A 19,844-nucleotide genomic window follows, 5' to 3' on the forward strand; every position below is an offset into this window, starting at 1 on the left:
CGCGCGAAGGGCAGGGGGACCGGGCAGGTGCCGCAGGTGAATTGAGGGCACTTCCTCTGCCCTACGGTGGCGGATCCTCAGGGCTTCTTTGTCGGCGATGACATAGAAAAGCAGTTTCCATTCAATTTGGGAATGACTAAACACAAATAAAAGCAAGTAATGAGCCCCTTGTGCTGACTCCTGTAAAGAGCTGTAACTTTTCTGCACTGAAGATGCTGTCAGTTGTTTTTTTTTCCCCCTTCTCTTTTTTCTGCTTCTTAGGCTTTCTCCTTCCCGAAAGACGTGCCTCATCAGAACAAATAAGGAATGACCCAGTTTTTAAATAGTCCCCCCCTCCCACCTCGAATTATGTGTTTGTTTCACACGGGAAAATGGAGGGCAGTTACCGCAGTTACTTATGCAGACGTGAGGGAAAGTGTCATCTATAGTAGTGAACCCGCAGCTGTTTGTGTGCTTTTGCCTCAGACATTGTCAACATTTTAGCCTGAGAAAGTGACCTACTGTGCCTACTTAATTGTGTGCAAACCTCCCGTCCCACTGTTTAGAGGGTGAAGAATATAGTGAGACAGAGGAAGTTAGTGTTAACACGTTAAGTTCTCAATAAATATTTGATTTGAGGTCATCATGTGTATTAAGCTGCCTGAAATGCCCAGTGCTGTATGATTTTCTGTGCACACGTGATAAGAATAAAATTAGTTGCAAAAGGAAAACTTCGTCTCTGAGCATTAAAGGATACCTGTTCTTAATCAGTGTAATTATGAAGAAAATCTGTATTTTATATTCTGTCTGTTCTTTGTATTATAATGAAAGGGTCGGTAAATTGCCTTCATGGTGTGATACTGGGATCTCAGAAATGAAGTTATATGTAAAGGATCTGCCTCTCCTGTGGGCTTGCTTTGGTTTGTTTTTCTAGTACTGAAAAAAGAGTTTTCTCGTTCTAAATCTACATTTATCCCTCATTGGTTATCTTCTGTAGGTTTTTTGCAAAAGCGTTGTTTGGGATTCGGGACCTGATCTTTTGTATTACTGATTTTAGTGAACTCATTATATGGCCCGTTAGCTTTGGCCATACATAGTACCTCACTTAATGTATTATTGTTTAGACCTGTTGTTTTGGATCATAGAAAAACTATGATGTTAGAAATTTTGAAGTTGTGCATTGAAATAATTTTACTCCTGTATAATTTATAAATAATTGCATTCTGTTGTTGAGAGTAAATATAATGTTTTATAGTATAAACTTGAATTTTTTTTTAGCTGAATAAATTGGCAGAAGAGTTGGCTTGCAGAGACTTCTTAAAATGCAAATGTTTTAGAAATTAAAAGGAACTGCAATGATGTGTAGGCTGTAACAATTCATAGTGGCAGACTTTGAAGGTTATTTGGTTGAGGTCCTCTGTATAAAGAAACATATTAAGTATCTGAAATAAAAGCTAATTTGTAGCTATACACAAGGGATTTTATATGCTAACCCAAAAGATACCACACATTTGCTCTTTATCTGCCATTAGGACTAAAATACCCTATACTTTCATTAGCGTTTCCTGCCAATACAAATAGTAATTTTGCATTGGCTTTGCTGTTTAGTTTGAAAGTTAGGTTTCAGTCTTACCCTTGCATCTTAAGTACAGGTTGTAAAGTAAAAAGAAAGTTGCTGAGTCAGAGGCAGGTTGTGTCATTTGGTCTTTCTGATTTGCAAAATGGAATTGCTGCTGTGATTTGACTTTCTGATATAATGTGCTTGCTAAAATGTAAATTGTAAGGCCAAATAAGCTTTCATAATACATAAATGAAAATTTTATCTTCTCTCTGCCAGTGACACAAGTTGTACCTTCTCTTTCAGATTGTCAGTTTGACAGTGAGACGTGTAGTAATGGGATGCCTTGTTGGAGTGGGAGAATCCATTATAAGAATTTTAACTTAGGAAAAGAATTTTACATACTACAGCTAGTGTAATATGTTAGGTCTTTACCATCGGATTGTAGAAAATTCCAAAGTCAGATAATTTTATTGTTTGAAATTTAAAATTTAGTATTTTGTGGTAAGAGGTTAGATAGTTTAATAAACGTTAAAATTTCTTTCAACTTATGGAAGTATATGGGTGTAGAAGAGCTTAATGTGGTATTTGAGGTTTTTTTTTTTAAATTGGGAAAGAATGTAACATGATTAAAGGAATTTTTAAAAAATTCAGTTATTCCCACCTACCTTATATTTACATTTTTCTGCATTTTAATCCTAGTATATTAGTATAATGTACTAGTCCTACATATACTTGTATAAAATTCTGTGGGTAATATTCATACAATTGTCTTTTTCAACCTGTAGTGCTTTCCCTGGTGTTGCATGTTAATACTTTTTATGGATATGTAGTAGCCCTAAGTTTTACTGCCACAGTTTATTTAACCCTTTCTCTGTCTTTGAATACTTTAGTAATTCCAATTTTCACTCTTAAAATATTGCTGTAAAGAAATCATTTCACTAATAGGATAGTTCAAATTAATTTTTAAACTTTGTGTTATGGAAATTTTCAAACTAACATAAAAGTATTGATAAAATTATAATGATCCTCCATGTACCCATCTTTCAGCTTCAGTAATTTTCAGCATTTTACAGTCCCTAAAACAAATTTGATGCTCATTTATAGAGATCATGTTAGCCTTTTAGTTGATACTTGTTTCTTCTTTCTTTTCATGGCATTTTTCTTTCTGTATTAATTTTATTAGCTTTATTCATATATCAGATTTTAAGCTACAACATGTATTTTTTGTAAAAATAAACTTTGAACTATAGTTCCTTTAAATTAGAATATTAGGGGATAATACAATATAGTATTGAACTCAACTGAATTAAAACAAGATGAAAACCTATAGTTGTGCATGTGTAACTTGAATTCATTGTGTGGAATTAAAATATAAATTAATAATTATCCTGTTACTGATCTGCTACAAGTTTCTGTGTCCATTAATTTTACCTTTAGAATGTCAGAAGTAATACAGTTCTTGTATTCTAATAGTATTATGAATCTAAGTGTACCTTATTTCAGTCAAACCTAATATATACAAGTTCAAATTTATAATACTTAGGCCTACGGAGGAGTCATTTTATAGGGTTTAAAAAAAAATCTTATAAATATTTTAAAGGATTCCTGGAATCTGTTTTTTTAAGTGTATATATGCAGTTCATTTATCTCTTAATTTAGGGATGGCTAGATCCTAAAAGCATAAATATTATGAGACTGTTTTCATTTAATTTTTAAATCATGCATAAAATTCAGAATGCCTATATATCACCCTATTATTAATACCTTGCATTGGTGTGGAACATTTGTTACAATTGATAAAAGTACATTTTTATAATTATACTACTAACTATAGTCCATGGTTTAACTTAGAGTTCACTGTATTGTGCAGTTCCATGAATTAAAAAAAAAAAAATCTCTTCTAGTGCCATATATACTGCCTAAAAATCCGCTTTTAACCACATTCAAGTGTATATAATTCAGTGCTGTTAATTACATTCACAGTATTGTGCTACCATCCCCACCACCCATTATCAAAAAATTTTCATTGTCCCAAATATAAACTCTACATTTTAAGCCTTAACTCCCTATTCCCTGCCCCCACCCATCCCGTGGTAACCTATATTCTAGATTCTGACTATGAATATGCTTTTTTCTAAGTATTTCGTATTGGTGAGCTCATAGAATATTTGTTCTTTCTGACTTACTTCATGCAAAATGAGGTCTTCAAGGTTCATCCATGTTGTTGCATGTATCGGGACTTAATTCCTTTTTCGAATGAATAATATTCCATTGTATGTATGTAACACATTTTGTTTATGCATTTATCAGTTGTTGGACACTTTTGGCAATTGTGAATAGTGACTGCAACTGTGAATATCGGAGTGCAAATATCTTTCTGAGTCCCTGCTTTCAATTCTTTTGTGTATATACCTAGCAGAGGGATTGCCGAGTCATATGGTAATTCTATACTTGGCTTTTTGAAGAACTGCCAAACTGTTTTCCATGGTGGCTGCACCATTTTACATTGCCACCAGCAATAAATGAATGTTCTATTTCTCCACACCCTCTCCAACCCTTGTAACTTTTGGGTTCTTTTAATAGTTGTCATTCTAATGGGTGTGATGGTATTTCATTTTGGTTTTGGTTTGCATTTCCCTAATAGCTAATAATATTGAGCATCTTTTCATGTGCTTTTGGCCATTTTGTATATCTTCTTTGGAGAAATGTCTATTCAAATCTTTTGGCCCAGATGGGTTGCTTGCCTTTTTATTGTTAAGTTATAGGATTTCTTTATATATTTTGGATATTAAACCTTTATTGGACATGTGATGTATTAGTCCGCCAAAGGGGTGCTGAAGCAAAATACCAGAAATCTGTTGGCTTTTATAAAGGGTATTTATTTGGGGAAAAACTAACAGTTACAGAACACTAAAGAGTCCAACTCAAGGTAGCTTTCTCACCAAAGTCATTTGCCACGTATTGAAGTCAGGTGGTTGCTGATCTCTGCCTGGGCTTTCCTTACTGGGCTTCCTCTTCCTCTTCAGGCTTTGAGGGCTCAGCTTCTTCCCAGTCTCAGCTCTAGGCTGGCATAGGGCTTGTCTCTCAGGGCTTGTCTTGGCATAGGGCTCATGTCTTCCAGGGCTTTCTTTTTATCAGCGGTAAACTATCAGGCAAATGGCTCATCTCTCTGGGGCCCCAGGATCAGAAATGACAGCGCTCTCCCTCTTCCCATGTTTGTCTTCTTGAGTGAATGTCTATTTATATTGGCCCACCAAGGAGGTGGGAGCTCAACCTGAGTTATGATGTAGCCCAAACAGTAGCCCTAAATTGATTTTATCCAGTAAACTTAATCAGAAGCCCCTCACTGAATTTAATACAAAAATCAAAAGATAACACACCCAGAGGAATAGAATAGTTTACAACATCATCTTTCTCTTTATGGCATTCACAAAAATAATCTCAAACTGTCACATATGGTTTCCAAATATTTTCTCCCATTGAGTAGGTAGTTTTTCATATTCATGAAATTTTGATGAGATCTCATTTATCTTTTTTTTTTCCTTTTGTTGCTTGTGCTTTAGGAGTAAAGTCTAAGAACTTTAAAGTTCTGAAGTTACTCCTAACATAAGGTCCTGAAGATACTATGTTTTTTTCTAGGAGTTTTATAGTTCTGGCTCTTAAATTTAGGTATTTGATCCATTTTGAGTTGATTTTTGAGACTTTTAATTATGAAAAAAAAATCTATTAAAGACGTACTGTTCTGTTAAGTTATAAAAGATGAATATTGTCTATTAAAGTCTAGCAACAGTCATATACAAACATTATTTAATTACAATGTAACAAATCTAGAATAGTGCGAAAGATGCTCTAGGAGCTGGGGGAAGCATGTCACTGTGAAATGGTTTGCATAGGAGATGTTTTATTTAAAACTCAAAAAGAATGCTGTCAAATGAATGGCACAATGTAATGAAAGACTGTGACAGATTTTTATTAAATTGCATATAGTTTAGTGTGGAGGCACAGGTAATTCTGGAGGAAGGTGGAGATTTATTTTATTCATTTCTCTCCCCTTATCCTCTGTTGTCTGCTCTCTGTGTCCATTCGCTGTGTGTTCTTCTGCATCTGCTTGCATTTGTCAGGCGGCACCAGGAAACTGTCTCTTTTTGTTGCATCATCTTGCTGTATCAGCGCTCTGTGTGTGTGGCGCCACTCCTGGGTGTGCTGTGCTTTTTTCACGCAGGGTGGCTCTCCTTGTGGGGCACACTCCTTGCATGTGGGATACCCCTAAACAGGGGCGCCCCTGCATGGCACGGCACTCCTTGAGTGTGGCAGCACTGCGCATGGGCCAGCTCACCACACGTGTAAGGAGGCCCTGGGTATTGAACCCTGGACCCTTCATATGGTAGGTGGATGCTCTATCAGTTGAACCACATCTGCTTCCCTTAAAGCAATTTTAGGTTACAGAAAAGTTAAATCAAAAGTATGAGATTCTCATATACCCTACTCCCCTCCCATGTTTTCCCCTATTAATAACATCTTACAATAGTGTGGTATGGTTGTTAAAATTGATGAATATTGAAGCATTGCTACTAACCAAGGTCTATATAGTTTACCTTATGGTTTACATTTTGCACCATACAATTTTACAGATTTTGACAAAACCATTATACAATGGTTTGTTATCTTTTATTGCAATATCATGCAGAACAATTCCAATGCCTAAAAATATCCTATCTTCCTCCTATTATTCCCTCCCTCTCCCCTCAGAACCTTTGGTTACCACTATCTTTATATCAGTATTACTTTGGTTCATGGTTGCATTTCCCCCTTATTGTTACCGGAAGATGCTGGTTTCTGTGCCTCTAGGTTCTGGCTTATGTCACATAAAAGAATAGGGTAGGTAAGGGAGTAAAGAGCTTATTAACAAACAAGAACATGAGAAAAGTGCACAGCCCGAACATAAGACGTGAGGGGTCCCAGGTCAGGCCTTTTTAAAGTCTTTCCTCCTCCTCTCGTAATTTTAGGGGCATGGCCCCAGCTATTTGCTGTTCTGATTGGTTGCCCCACCTTTCAGTTCTCAGGGGCCAATAGTGAGGCCTTTTGAGGGTATCCGGGGTTCTCCTTGTTGTTCCAAATGAGAGTCTCATGGCTAGGGTCTCATGAGATCCCTCAGGAGGTTTCTGGGCAGGGTCTCACAGCCATGTTGTCTGCCAGCCTCAGCCGCCTTCCCCGTTTCACTATACTAGCCTGCCTCAACCTCCCCCTCAGAAAGTTGGTGCCCTTATTCTTAAGGGGACGCTGAAGGACGATGGTCATTTTTCTGTACCTACTTCTTGCTAGTTAGGGGAGTAGGCCCTACCTGACAAGGTATAAAACACTCTGCCTATTTTATCATGGTTAAGGGATGATGGGTCCGGCACCCTAATTGGAAGTGGATGAAATCGCCCCGTGACTAATAAGGCATTGATTTTGTAGGAAATAAACTTAACTAGAATTTTGAATTACATGGTCCCACTGAAAGGATAAAGAATAATACTTTGCTTTTTACTTCTACACCTTTACCATGATGATGTTAACAGGTATTTTACATTAGCAGTACAGGAAAAACTGCTTTCTCCATTATGTTATGAGAACCTAAGATTCCCAGTGGAATCAAGGTTATCATTCCTTATCATCACTTTAATATGCAGATTGAGGTGCCTCTGAGAGTTTTCCCTGTTACTTTTTGTTATTAATATCGGTTTAGGTTTTTATCTAGTAATGGCTTCCTGGAATTAGTCACTTAAATGTTTCAGTTTAGAAGATTCTTTTATAAACTCCTTATAATATCCATTATGATTTGCCTTTATCTTAATTTCAATAAACATGGGCAGTTTTTTTTTTTTTTTAGCTACTGGGGCTGGGGAATGAACCTGGAACCTCGTAAATGGGAAGCTGGCACTCAGCCATGGAGCCACATGAGCTTCCCTGAATTGGTTTTTCTGTTTCTTTGCTTGTTGTTCTGTTTTTGTTTTTAGGAGACACCAGGAATGGAATCTGAGACCCCCATGTGGGAAGCAGGTGCTCAACTGCTTGAGCTATATCCACTCTCCCATCTTAAAGATTTAATACATATAATTCTAATTTATGTAATTGTTATCTTATAAAACTAGGGAGACTACACCCAAACTAAATAAAATTGAAGCAATTATAGTTTATGCAAAAAATGCTCTTTTTCCTTCCTTTACAAGAGGCTAAAACCCCTTTAATAAAATTTAAAAACTGTGAGTAATCTTAAAAGCATACTGGTTGCTAGGTTCTGGAGTATAATTGTTTAATTTGTTTTAACTATAATTTAGGAAAAGGATTATTCAATAGCTTTCAAGAACTTTTCCTTTACTACTGAAATTTGGTGTAATAGGACTATTAACCATCCTTATTTTAAAGCTATTAAAAGGTTTAAATTAGGGAATTACAGGACAAACTGTTATTCCTAGTTCCTTAGCCTAGAAGATAGAGGGTTTTTTTCCCCTCTATCTGGTTGCATCATTGTCTTTTTGGTTTGTTGCTTCACTGTGCAGGGGCCTGCACCTTACCGCGCAGGTCTGGGCCACCTTTTTCTTCTTTTTTACCGGGAGGTCATGGGGATTGAACCCGGGTCCTCCATATGGTAAAAGGGAGCTTGGTTGCTTGAGCCACAGCCACTTCCCAGAAGATAGAGTTTTAATCTTTAACAATTTGAATAAAGCTCTTTCAAGAATCTTCATTTGTTAACTTGATACTACCATCCTGATGTATGACGATATATGATGAACAGCCATGAATACTTAGACACAAAAACACAACTTATTAATGTTACTTATAATTTTTGTTCTTCTACTAAATAGTTTTAACTTTAAAATTACATTTAAAAGGTTTTTTTGAAGGCTGTTTCTAATTACTCTAATTTACACTGTGACCATCCAGTTTTGCACAAGAATTTCATTCCTCTTAATTTTTGGCGTATAACCAAATGTTCCCAATGCTTTAAAATACTATTTATAGCATTTTCATTTACTTCAGAGCTTTGCTCATTTCCCATTTTGACTTTAACATATCTTGGATGAGCAGACTAATTCCAGTATATACTCACTGAGGTCACTGAAGTCTCAGGAAAACCTGTTTTTTTTTTGTGACTTGCTTTTAGGACCATCAACACTCTGGGTGGGCCCCCGATCCCCAGAAATAATAGGACTCTGGCAGCTGCTGGACTGAAAGAGTAGACATCCAACTCCAAGGGTCGAGAATTCCACTAGGCAGCAATCTAGTCCACACCTGGAGTCATTTAGCAAAAAGCAGGGTCATTTATACCAGTGGATGGACAGGAGACAGGGGTGTTTTAAATTTGCCTTCCCCTGAGCCGTAGAAGGCAGAAGTGGTTGTGAAATAACCATAAGCAAAGGCAAGGGGTGAGGCTAGACCTGAAGTAACTATAGACAAAGGCAAATTTAGATTATAATTACCATTATATAGCAAGCATAAACTAGGGTGTGGCTAGATCTGCCTTATGTTTGTTCATTCCTCAACCTTGAGGATATGGGGATGGTGATGCCTTCTCACTTCAGATTGAGAGGGGGTTTAGATCTTATAGGGCAGATAGAACTATTTTGTTTGTAGTCGTATATACCTTTTTTTCTTTTTTCTTTTTTTTTTTTGCGATGAGGGTTGTCCATCATCTTCATTTTGTTCATTGCCCTGGGTGAGTCTGATAACTGGAGAGTAGGTGTTGGCCGCAACTCTGCTGAGATTCAGGGCTCAACTGCCATATGAACAGACCAAAGATTTAAGTCTCTGGGATATATATTTAATGAGTATGGTGCTAATTATAGGTTCAAATAAAAGGGGTCTGACTCATTTTTTTTCTTTAATAATTGCCCTTTACATTTTATCACAAGGTTCATTTTTTTCCATATAGATGTGCTGTTGTTTTAGCACCATTTGTTGAAAAGTCTGTCCTTTCTTCATTAAATTACTTTGACACCTTTGTTAAAAATCAGTTGAGCATATAAATGTTAGTCTATTTCTGGTCTTTTTCTATTTTGTTGTTGCCTTTCTTTTTTTCTTCATATGGTTTTTACACTTTCTTTATAGCAAGACTTGTAATCAGTGTGATTTTTCTCTTTTTTTTCCTCCCAAATGTACCAACTTTGCCTTTTTTTCAAACTTGTTTTAGCTAATTTACACTAATCATACCTCAATCCAGTTATTCATTTGCACTAGCCTTATTTCAAGTGCTCAGTAGTCATATGTGTTTAGTGGCTTCCATATAGGATAGTGCAGAGCTATACAGTACAGAGTTGAACAGGAGTGATAAAATTAGAAATTTGTTGCCTTGTCCTTGATTTTAAGAGAAAGGTGTTCCAGTCTTTCACCATTAAGTATGATGTTGTTGTTATAGTTTTTTTTAATAATTTCATTTCTATTCCTAATTCACTGACTTTTTATCATTGTCTTAAATTTTGTCCAATTATTTTTCAGCATCTATTGAATTGATCATGTGTTGTGTGTTTTTCCTTTTCTCTGTTCTTAAGGTGAATTACATTAGTTGATTTTCAAATAACCTTCCATTTCTGGGATAAACCTCATTTAGTCATGATGTCTTATGCTTTAAAATCAATTGCTAGTGTTTTAAGAATTTTTGCATCTTACATTCATGATGGATATTGTTTGTAGTTTTCTTATGATTTTTTTTTTTTCTTTCTGGTTTTGTTATCAAAGTAATGCTGGCCTTATAAAATGAGTTAGGGCAGTATCCTCTGTTTTCTGAAAGAGGTTTTTTTGTTTTTGTTTTAAAGAATTATTACTTCTTCCTTAAAAGTTTGGTCCAACCACCATTGAAACTTTGTGGGCCTGGAGAATTCTTTGTGGGAAGATTTTAAATTACAAATTCAGTTTATTTATTAGATATAGGGCTTTTCAGATTTTCTGTTTCTTTTTGTGTCAGTTTTGGTAATTTCTCTCTTTTAAAGCATTTGTCCATTTCACCTAAGTTGTTGAATCTTTCTGATGTTCAGAGGATCTGTAGTGATTTACCTTCTTTCATTCCTGATAACTGGTAATTTCTGCCTCTGTTGTTTCCTAACTGAAAAAAATTTGTTTTAAATTTTATTGATTTTTGCTCTTTGTTATTTTTTCCCTCCTTGGTTAGAAGCAGTACTTAGTTTAATGTGCTTTTTTCCTAGCATCGTAAAATGGGCACTTAAATAATTGATTTTACATCTAATATTAGCCAAAAGGCTGGGGAAGTTATAACCATTGATTTTAGACCTTTCTTATATTATGTGTGTAAAGCTGTACTTTTCTCTCTAATGACTGCTTCAGCTACATCTTACAAATTTAGGTGTTATTTTCATTCATTTCAAAATATTTTCTAATTTCCCTTGTGATTTCTTCCTTGGTCCATGGATTATTTAGAAGTGTTAACTTCTAAGTATTTGGGGAATTTTGAAAGATACCTTTCTATTCTTGATATAAAATTTAATTCCACTGTAGTCAGAGAATGTGTTCTGTATGATTTATATTCTTTTAAAATTTATCTAGGCTTTCTTCTTGGGCCAACATGTGGTTTATCTTGGTGAATGTTCCTTGTGTACCTGAGAAGAATGTGTATTCTATTGTTGTTGAGTGGGGTGTTCTATAAATGTCAATTGGGACAAGTTGGTTGATAGTACTCTTCAAATCTTATATGTTCATATTGATTTTCTCTCTATTTGTGTCAATTTTTAAATGAGGGGTGTTAAATATAACTGTAATTGTGGATTTGTTTATCTTTTCAGTTCTGCCATTTTGCTCCATGTACTTTCTTAAAAAAGATTTGTTCTATTTTTTTATATTTAATTCACCCCCCCCCCTCGTTGTTCACTCTCTGTGTCCATTCACTGTGTGTTCTTCTGTGTCTGCTTACATTCATTTGTCAGCGGCACCGGGAATCTGTGTCTCTTTTTGTTGTGTCATCTCACTGTATCAGCTCTCCGTGTGGGCAGCGCCACTCCTGGGCAAGTCGTGCTTTTTTTTTCCTGCACAGGGCAGCTCTCCTTGTTGGGGCATGCTCCCTGCACATGGGGCTCCCCTACATGGGGGACACCCCTGCATGGCACGGCACTCCTTGAGCGCATCAGCACTGTGCGTGGGCCGGCTCACCACATGGGTCAGGAGGCCCTGGGTTTGAACCCTGGACCTCCCTTGTGGTAGGTGGATGCTCTGTCAGTTGAGCCAAATCTGCTTCCCATGCTAGTCTTCTTTACGAGGCACTGGGAACCAAACCCAGGACCTCCCATGTGGGAGGTGAGTGCCCAACTGCTTGAATCACTTCTTCTCCCTGCTGGTTCTGTCTTCTGTTGGTTGAGGCATCTGCTGGTTGCAGTGTCTGCTCATTACTGTGTCTCTGCTTGTTTCGACATTTGCTTATTGTAGTGTCTGCTTGGTTGTGGCATCTGCTCATTGCAGCGTCTGCTCATTGCGGCATCTTGCTGGTTACGGCATCTGCTTGTCTTCTTAGGAGGCACTGAGAACTGAACCTGGGGCTTCCCATGTGGGAAGCGGGCACCCAGTTGCTTGAGCCCTATCTGCTCTCCAGATTTCCTTGGTTTTTACCTAGTGTTCTTTTTCGGTTCAAGGATCCCATCCAAGATGCCACATTAAATTTAATAGTCATGTCTCCTTAGGCTACTCTTGGCTCTGACAGCTTCTTAGACTTTTCTGGTTTTTGATAATCTTGATAGTTTGGAGGAGTAGGTCAGGTGTTTTGTAGGATGCCGCCTGTTAGAATTTGTTTCATGTTTTCCTCGTGATTAGACTGGGATTTAGGATTTTGGGAGGAGTATCACAGAAGTAAGGTGCCATTTCATCACATCATACCAAGGGTCCATTCCTATCAAAATGATTTATGACTGTTGAGTTTTAAATTATTATTATTAAATAACTGTGAGTTTGTGAAGCAATCATGTGTAACATACAGGATTCCTATATATCACCCCACCACCAACATGTCGCATTGTATGACTGTTGATTTTGATCTTGATCACCTGGTTGAGGCTTGTCAGGTTTCTCTCTTGTAAAGTTATACTTTTTTCTCCCCTTTCCAAGTATGTAAGGAAGTCACTATGCACAGCCCACACTTTAGGAGTGGGGAGTTATTCTTCCTCTCCTTGAGGGCAAAGTATCTACTGAATTATTTGGTGTTCTTCTGCATGGGAGATTTTCTCTATTGAGTTTTTCAATCATTTATTTATATCAGTATGGACTCATGGATATTTATTTCATACTTTGGATTATAATCTGGTACAAATTTATGTATTTTCTTGCTCAAATTGCCATGGATTTGGCCATTGGGAGTACTTTCAGTTAGCTCTTGTGCTCCATTGTATGGATGTATCACAGTTTATCCATTCACCTATTAAAGGACATTTTACTGTTTCCAGTTTTTTGTGATTATGAATAAAGCTGCTATAAACATTCATGTCCAGATTTTTGTGTGGACCTAAGTTTTCAAATCTATTGGGTTAATGCCTAAGTGTGCTTATTGGGGAGCGGATGTAGCACAAGTGTCTGCTTCCCATATACAAGGTCCTGGTTTTGATACCCCGTACCTCCTAAAACAAACAAACAAATGAAAAAACCAGCTTTCATTGGGGAGTGGCTGTAGCTCAGTGGCTGAGCACCTGTTTCCCATATACAAAGTCCTGGGTTCAATCCCCAGTACTTCCTAAAATAAAAAAAATGCCTAATAACTGGATCATATGGTAATTTTATGTTTAGCTTTGTGAGAAACTGACCAACTGTCTTCCAAAGTGGCTGTGCCATTTTATATTCTCAGTAGCAATGAATGAAAGTTCCTGTTGTTTCACATCTTCACCAGCATTTGGTGTCAGAGTTTTGGATTTTAGCCATTTTAATAGGTTATGTAGTAGTATCTAATTAGTGTCTTAATTTGCAATTTCCTAATGACATGTTGACTATCTTTCGTATGCTTATTTGCAATCTATATATCTTCCTTGGTAAGTTGTCTTCTGATCTTTGCCCATTTCTCTGTTGGGTAGTTTTTCTTTCTGTTGTTGTAAGAGTTCTTTATATAGTTTGGTTAAATGTCGTTTACTACATATGTGTTTTGCAAATATTTTCTCCTAGTCTATAGCTTCTATTTTTATTCTCAATAGTGTCTTTCAAAGAACAGAAATTTTTTATTTCAGTGGAGTCCACCTATCAGTTTTTCTTTTATTGATTGTGATTTTGATGTATCTGAAAGTCATTGCTAAACTCATATTTAACTAGATTTTACCCTATGTCACCCCTAAAAGTTTTGTACCATTCTGAATTTTTGTGAAAGGTGTAAAGTCTGTGTCTAGATTTTTTTTTTTTTTTTGAGTATGGACATGTATTTGTTGCAGCACTATTTTTTTTTTTAAGATTTATTTATTTTATTTCTCTCCCCTCCCCCCCTACCCCCCCATTGTCTGTTCTCTGTGTCTATTTGCTGTGTGTTCTTCTTTGTCCACTTCTGTTGTCAGCAGCACGGGAATCTGTGTTTCTTTTTGTTGCATCATCTTGTTGTGTCAGCTCTCCATGTGTGTGGCGCCATTACTGGGCAGGCTGAACTTTCTTTCGCTCTGTGCGCTTTCCTTACGAGGCGTATTCCTTGCGCGTGGGGCTCCCCTATGCGGGGACACCCCTGCGTGGCACAGCACTCCTTGTGCACATCAGCACTGGCTCTCCATGTGCACATCAGCACTGCGCATGGGCCAGCTCCACACGGGTCCTACTTTTGCAGCAGAAGCTGCCCCAGGCGCTTATTCTGTGTCTGGAATTGGAAGCTCTATTTCCCAAAAACAGGGGAGAAGGAGATGGTTGGCCACTGATTTTGCCTGCTGATTAGTAGACTTGGCTGACTAAGGTATAACCCTGAGAACAGCTAGAGTGTGACTCTGTCCAAGTTGGAAAGAGGCCGGTAACTGCCATTTTGACTCCGCCCTCAGCTTGAGAGGAAACCAGGACCAAAAATCACAGTGACGGTAGGAACTGGTTTATTTCACCAGATCGACCTGCAGCCCTACTAGGCTTCAGCCCCAACTCCAGCAGGGAGGAGGCTGGCAGGCCGTGCACCAGCCTATCCAGGTACCTCTAGGTACCTTTGGCTGGCACAGACTGAATAATCGAAAGTCTGCTGGGGCAACTGTGGTCATCTTGGACCCATACTGCATAGATTGCTGTCCACAGCTGCAGCTCCATCCCTGCCCCAGGCAAGGGAGAAGGGTGTGAATCTTCATCAGTCTCTCTGGATAACTATAGTCGAGGCCAACATGACTTGGATTATTCCACACAGCTGTGACTCTGTCCTACCCCTGGCAAAGGAGAAAGCTGGGAGAAGCTTCATTGATCCCTCGGGTAATAAGGGGAACTTGAGCCTCCGTACCTTAGTTACAGCACCAACTATATCCTTGGTTCGTATTGCACAACCAGCTAGGGAGAAATGGAATGAAGCCCTAAACGTAAGAGAAAAACCGCACCCAGAATAAATACTCTAGTAAGCCAGATGCCAAGACACCAACAAAAAATTATAATCCACACCAGGAAACAGGAATATATGGCCCAGTTAAAGGATTAGGATAAGCCTCCAGATGACATACAGGAGTTGAGACAACTAATCATAGATGTTCAAACAAATCTCCTTAAAAAATTCAGTGAGATGGCTAAAGAGATTAAGGATATTAAGAAGACATTGGGGTGGCAGACTTGGCCCAGTGGTTAGGGCATCCGTCTACCACATGGGAGGTCTGCGGTTCAAACCCCAGGCCTCCTTGACCCATGTGGAGCTGGCCTATGCGCAGTGCTGATGTGCACAAGAAGTGCCATGCCACATGGGTGTCCCCTGTGTAGGGGAGCCCCATGCACAAGGAGTGCGCCCCATAAGGAGAGCCGCCCAGTGCGAAAGAAAGTGCAGCCTGCCCAAGAATGGCGCTGCTGACACAGAGAGCTGACGCAGCAAGATGACCCAACAAAAAAAAAGAAACACAGATTCCCATGCCGCTGACAACAACATAAGCGGACAATGAAAGAAGACGCAGCAAGTAGACACAGAGAACAGACAACCGGGGGCAGGTGGTGGTGGGAAATAAATAAATAAATAAGTCTTAAAAAAAAAAAGACATTGGATGAGCACAAAGAAGCATGCATAGAAGAATGAAAGGCACAATAAATGAAGTTAAAAAAACATTGGAATCATTTAATAGCAGATTTGAAGAGGCAGAAGAAGGGATTGGTGAGCTTAAAGAAATGACTCTGAAAGTGAACATACAAAAGAACAGATGAAGAAAAGAATGGAAAAAATTGAACAAGATCCGGAACTAAACGACTGGAAGAGGTGTACAAACATATGTGTCATGGGTGCCCCAGAAGGAGAGGAGAAAGGAAAAGGGGCAGAAGGAATATCTGAAGAAATAATGATAGAAAATTTCCCAACCCTATTGAAGGATGTAGATATCCATGTTCAAGAAGAGCAATATATTCCAATTGAAAAAAATCCTAATAGACCAACTCCGAGACACATACTCATCAGAATGTCAAATGCCAAAGACAAAGAGAGAATTCTGAGAATTCAAGAATGCAAGAGAAAAGCAATGCATAACATATAAGGGATACCCAATAAGATTAAGTGCTGATTTCTCACCAGAAACCATGGAGGCAAGAAGACAGTGGTCTGATATATTAAGATACTACAGGAAAAATACTTCCAGCTAAGAAGAATTTTATATCCATCAAAATTGTCTTTCAAAAATAAGGGCGATATTAGAATATTCACAGATAAACAGAAACTGAGAGAATTTCTAACAAAGGGACTAGATTTTCAGGAAATGTTAAAGGTTGTGCTAGACCCTGAAAAGACAGGAGAGAAAGACCTGGAGGAGAGCCTAGAAATGAAGATTATGTCAGTAAAAGTAACCAAAAGTGTCAAAAGAGTGGGGAATATAAAATATGACAGATAAAACTCAAATAGGAATAAACTTAAGCAGCGATGTAAACCTCTTGTATTTAGAAAACTGCAACTCAGTGTTAAATCAAAAAAGGCCTAAATAACTGGAAGAACATTCCAGGCTCATGGATTAGAATACTAAATATCATAAAGACGTCAATTCTAGTCAAATTGATATACAGATTCAATGCAATCCAATAAAAATTCCATCAGCATTTTTTAAAAAATTGAATATATGATTATCAAATTTATTTGAAAGGGTAAGGGGTCCTGAATAGCCAGAAACATCTTTAAAAGGAAAAGCGAACTCTCATCTCCAGACTTTAAATTATATTACCTAGCTATAGTGGTAAAAACAGCCTGGTACTGGCATAAAGACAGGCACACAGACCAGTGGAACCAAACTGATGGTTCAGAAACAGACCCTCACTTGTATGGTCAAGTGATTTTTGACTAGCCTGTCAAACCCACACAGCTCAGGCAGAACAATCTATTCAACAAATGGTGCTGAAAGAACTGGATATTCATAGCCAAAAGAAGGAAAGAAGACCCCTATCTCACACCTTATCCAAAAATTAACTCAAAATGGATCAAAAACCTAAATATAAAATCAAGAACTATAAAGCTTCTAGAAGAAATTGTTAGAAAATATCTTCAAGCCCTTGTGGTAGGTGGTGGATTCTTAAAGGAGATAAGAGGAGGACTGAGATGAAGTATGATGTTTAATGTATATGGAAGTTTTAATTAGTTTTACTGTAAAAATGTGGAAATGTATGGAGTAGATGGTGATGAACAGTGAGTAACAGCTAGTTTATAAATGAGAATGTGGCTGAAAATGGTAGTCTATGTTTGTAAATGCCAATTGACAGAATGTTAGAGAGTAATCTAGAAACTGAATAGCACAGTAACCAAGAGATGGATGAGAATTGTGGTTAACAGTACAGGTGCAAGAGTGTCTTTTGTTAGCTAGAGCAAATGTATATCACTACTGCAGGGTGGTGAGAATGTGGAGAATCTTGGCAAAAATACAACTTGAGTGACTTATGGACTGTGGTTAGCAATAATAATGTAATATGCTTATATCTATGACAAAGATGTACTGTGTTGATAATGGGGCAGTATGTTGAATATGCGCCAAATGTACACTATGGATGTGGTAACAATCGGATGGTAGTATTCTATCTGTCACAAATTTTCCACCACAATGTGGTATGTTGATAGATGGATATTGTTTGGGAGTTCTACATATGTGCATGATTGTTTTTTAAGTTTACAGCTTCTGTCATAAAAAATATATTTAAAAAATAATAATAAGGTGGGTTGGGGGAAAAATACACCAAATGTAAGATAAGGATTGTAATTAGTAGTAAGGATTTGACAGTATTCTTTCATAATCTATAACAAATGTCTCACGAGAATGCAAGGTGTTGGTTGAGGGTTGATGTATGGGGTCCCTGTATAATGTCATACATGTTTGCTTTGTAAGTCCACAACTTTTTCTATACACTTATTGTTTATGTATGTTCATATGTAAATGATATAAGATAATAATAATAATAGGGTGGGCTGGGGGAAAATACTTTGGTTAGTAGTAATATTTTGACAATGCTCTTTAATCATTACTTTAAAATGTTTAACAGCAATGTAAAGTATTGGTGGTAGGGTGATTTATGAGAGTCCTGTATGATGCTCTGTATGTTTGTTTTGTAAATTCACAACTATTACTATACACGTATTTTTCATGTATTTTTATGTGTGAGTGATATACTTCAATTAAAAAAAAAAGATGCTCACCCTCACCAGCCACTAGGGAAATGCAAATTAAAACCACAATGACATATACCCACAGGAGTGGCTATTAAAAAAAAAAAAAAGAGAAAATAACAAATACCTGTGAGGTTGCAGAGAAATAGGAACCCTCATGCATTATTGATTGGAATGTAAAATGTGGTAGGCACTGTGGAAAAGTTCGACAGTTCCTCAGAAAGCACAGAAATATCATATGACACCGCAATCCCACCTCCAGGCATACACTTGAACTGAAAACAGGGAGGCAGACAGGCCCCTCCACACTTACACTGATCGCAGCATCACTCAAAATAGTGAAAAGGTGCAACCTACCCGACTGTCCATCATCTGATGAATGGACAGACAAAATGTGGTATATACATAAAATGGAACAGCACCCAGCCATGAAAAGGAATGCCATTCTGATATGTAGTATAACATAGATGAATCTTGAAGGTCTCATGCTGAGTGAAATAAGCCAGTCCTGTGAAGACAAAGGTTTTGTGGTCTCACCTATATAAAATAACTGGAATATGCAAATTCCGAGACAGAAAGTAGATTACAGGGTAGCAGTAATGGGACTGTGCAGTGGGGAGTTAATGCTTAATGGATACAGTTTCTGTTTGGAGTGATGGAAAATTTTGTTGATGGATGGTGGTGATGGTAGCACAACTACATACTTGAAAGTGGTTAAACTGGGAAATGTTTTGTTGTTATATATATACATGACTACAAGAAAAAAATCCTAGCAAAGGGAACAACTTGTAGGAAGGCCCCCAGTGAAGGAGAGAGCGTAATTCAAAGAATAGAGACATCAGTGTGGCTGGGGTTTGATGCCAAAGGTTGAGAATGGGGTAAAGATGTGGGAAAAATAAGAGACGTCCCATTTGGATAAATGGTTGATCCCATTCTAAAGCTGCCAAAGAAGTACAGTCAATTTGAGGAATGGAAAACATATCAGAGTTGGGCTGGGTTGGAAGAGGCTGTGTAGTCAAGCTATTAGCATGTGGGGCACTTCAAACTCAGGAGAAGGATAAGGCAAGGGTAGGACCCCAGAGCCTCACTCCAGCCCTCAGTCATGCCGCTACTTTGTTCCAGGAATCACATAGTAACCTGGGAGGCAAAAGCAGCATTTTCATCCCAGCGGTCCTGTAAGCCCTTTTACCTTTCTCTAGGTGCCCACCCTCCTTCTTCCTTTTGAGACTGGGTTTTAAGGCTGTATCAGGCCCCTGCTCGCCAGGCTAGGAGCTCATTCTTGTCTTTGTGTCCTTTATCCCTTTACATCAGACTGGAGGCAGCACCCTTTCATTAAGTACTTACGGTGTGTGCAACACGAATCTCCATATTGGCTTAATTAGTTGCTTTAGGGCTTTTATATATCTTGAAGTTACCACAGTCTACCATCAAATAATATACTACTTCATTTACAACCTAGGACTCTATTCAATACACTTAAGTTTCCTCATCATAAAAAAATGCAGACTAACAGTTCTACTTTTTTTGGGTTGTTACCAGTGTGAAATGTTAGTGCATGTAAAATATTTTGAACAT

General features: G+C 37.7%; 1 protein-coding gene across 3 annotated transcripts in view; it reads left to right on the plus strand.

Annotated features, from left to right (window-relative positions):
- Positions 1-19,844, plus strand: part of DENND4C (DENN domain containing 4C) — a 165,237-nt gene that overhangs the window by 575 nt on the left and 144,818 nt on the right. The gene's annotated exons all lie outside the window — the stretch shown is intronic.

This window comes from Dasypus novemcinctus, chromosome 8 (assembly GCF_030445035.2).
Source record: "Dasypus novemcinctus isolate mDasNov1 chromosome 8, mDasNov1.1.hap2, whole genome shotgun sequence".
Lineage (NCBI taxonomy): Eukaryota > Metazoa > Chordata > Mammalia > Cingulata > Dasypodidae > Dasypus > Dasypus novemcinctus.